Raw genomic sequence first — 3,073 nt, forward strand, 5'->3', positions numbered from 1 at the left:
TGGACATCACTAGATGTCAAGACCAAAATCAGATTGATTATATTCTTTGCAGCCAAAGATGGAGAAGCTCTGTACAGTCAGCAAAAACAAGACCAGGAGCTGACGGTAGCTCAGATCATGAACTCCTTTTTGCAAAATTCAGACTTAAATTGAAGAACGTAGGGAAAACCACTAGATCATTCAGATATGACCTAAATCAAATCGCTTGCAATTATACAGGGGAAGTGACAAGTAGATTCAAGGGATTATTAGATCTGATAGACAGAGTGCCTGAAGAACTATGGACGGAGGTTCATGACATTGTACAGGAGGCGATGACCAAACCATCCCCAAGAAAAAGAAATGCAAAAAGGCAAAATGGTTGTCAGAGGAGGCCTTACAAATAGCTGAGAAAAGAAGAGAAGCTAAATGCAAAGGAGAAAGGGAAAGATATATCCATCTGAATGCAGAGTTCCAAAGAATAGCAAAGAGATAAGAAAGCTTTCCTAAGTGATCAAAGCAAAGAAATAGAGGAAGACAATAGAATGTGAAAGATTAGAGATCTCTTCAGGAAAAGTAAAGATACCAAGGGAACGTTTCATGCAAAGATGGGCACAATAAAGGACAGAAATGATATTGACCTAACAGAAGTAGAAGATAATAAGAAGAGTGGACAAGAACACACAGAAGAACTATACAAAAAAAGATCTTCATGACCCAGATAACCACAATAGTGTGATCACCCACCTAGAGCCAGACATCCTGGAGTGTGAAGTCAAGTGGGCCTTAGGAAGTATCACTATGAACAAATCCAGTAGAGGTGATGGGATTCCAGTTAAACTATTTCAAATCCTAAAAGATGACACTGTTCAAGTGTTGTGCTCAACATGCCAGCAAATTTGGAAAACTCAGCAGCGGCCACAGGACTGGAAAAGATTGGTTTTCATTCCAATCTCAAAGAAAGACAACGTCAAAGAATGTTCATACTACGGCACAAATGCACTCAATGGAAACAGTGACAGACTTTCTTTTCTTGGGCTCCAAAATCACTGCAGATGGTGACTGCAGCCATGAAATTAAAAGATGCTTGCTCCTTGGAAGAAAAGCTATGACAAAACTAGACAGGATATTAAAAAGCAGAGAAGTTACTTTGCTGACAAAGGTCCATATAGTCAAAGCTGTGGTTTTTCCAGTAGTCATGTATGGATGTGAGAGTTAGACCATAAAGAAAGCTGAGTGCCACAGAATTGATGTTTTTGAACAGTGGTGTTGGAGAAGATTCTTGAGAGTCCCTTGGAAATAGTCAATCCTAAGGGAAATCAGTCCTGAATATTCATTAAAAGGGTTGGTGCTGAAGCTTAAGCCCCAATACTTTGGCCACCTGGTGCGAAGTGACTCATTAGAGAAGACCTTGATACTGGGAAAGATTGAAGGCAGGAGGAGAATGGGGATAATAGAGGATCAAATGGTTGGATAGCATCACCAAATCAATGGAATTGGTAATTGACAGGGAAGCCTGGTGTGCAGTCCGTAGCGTTGCAGAGTCAGATATGACTGAGTGACTGAACTGAACTGATGGAATTTCAGAACCCATGCTCTTGGTCAAATTACCAGCTGCCCCCATCCACCCTAAGTCCCGGGGGAAAGACTTTGAGTCCTTATCTGAAAACACTAGAGATATTTGGGATCTGCTTAAAGTAGAAGGGGAAATATCAAAGAAGAAAAATATTGCAATAATTAATTTCCTGCTCAAGCTTCTGAACAGTAGTATTATAGTGAGTGTCCTTCCCTTCCATTTAAACTCTTCAAGGTAGAAACTTCCTTTTTCAGTTCTAAAAGATTACTGTTGACAGGGACATGTTTGAAGACTTTGATTCTCCTTTCCTTTCTTTCAGTAACACTTAATGCTTTTCTGGGGAAGGAAACCATACAAAAGTTTAAAAATATGAATGGAAAAGTTAGGGAAGAAGGTTATACCATACTGACCCTGTTTTGAAAGACTACAGCCACCCCCTAGGTTAACTGATCTTTCCACATCAGCTCTGTATCCACTCTTCCTAAATGAACTTTTCAAGCTGTCAGCCAGCCTTCCTCCACGGACTGCAGAAACAACAGTGATTGCCTATACGAAGCTCAACCCAGGAGGACAAGGGCCTACAGAGGCTACAGACTCCTCTGCTAGGCGGGCCTCAATGGACAGCTCCTAGGGATTTTAAGGGTGTTAAGGAGTTGGGTTCTTATATTTCATGCCTACCCCCAACTATAGCACGGCTAGACCACACTTGGTCACAACCAGCTAATTAAACTAAGTCACCCCAAAGAAGGTCAAATGGCCATGCATAAATAGAAATTTCTCTTTCTTACCTGCCCTGCAGTCTTCCTTCCTTTCCTTCTCTGTCTCTTTTTTTAGTTTCCAGAAATAATTGTTCTTTTTCTAGTGCCCAAAAAGAAGGCACCCCACAGTTCATCTTACTTGGCAGTAGCCTAAACAGCTTCTTATTCTCTCAATATAGTCTTTAAAGTACAAGGATGAAAAAGGCTGAAGGGTGAAAACACCATTTAACTAAGAGAGTTTACAATTATTTATCACTCCAACAGCTGTGCGTGTTTGTGTGTGTGTTTTAATATTCCAAACCTCAGAAATTGAACCCATAGTTTTGTTAATAACCAAATAGATACATACTTACAGTAAATTTCTGGGAATTTAATCATTTCTTTTATGTGTACATCATTTTCCTTTTCAAAGCACTTTCACATGTACCTAAGCTGGAGTTAAATTATAACACCCATTCTTCAGATCAGGAAACTTGACTCAGATGGACTAAGGGACATGCCAGGGTCACAGAGCTAATTAGTTGCAGCATCAGTATTAGAATTCTGGCTTTCTTTACTGTGTTGTTATATATATATATATATATATATATACACAAAAAGTTTATAGCATAGCCTTTGAGATTTCCTCCTGGGAAAAAGAAAGTACTGTTCCACAGTTTGTGCCTTGGAGCTTCTGTCAGGAGCTAATTTTTATGTACGTTCTACTGACTTTTATGTAGAATGTACTATTGGCATACCCTATTAATATGACTTATGGCTC

The sequence above is a fragment of the Ovis aries genome, chromosome 1 (genome assembly GCF_016772045.2).
Source record: "Ovis aries strain OAR_USU_Benz2616 breed Rambouillet chromosome 1, ARS-UI_Ramb_v3.0, whole genome shotgun sequence".
In the NCBI taxonomy this organism is placed as follows: domain Eukaryota; kingdom Metazoa; phylum Chordata; class Mammalia; order Artiodactyla; family Bovidae; genus Ovis; species Ovis aries.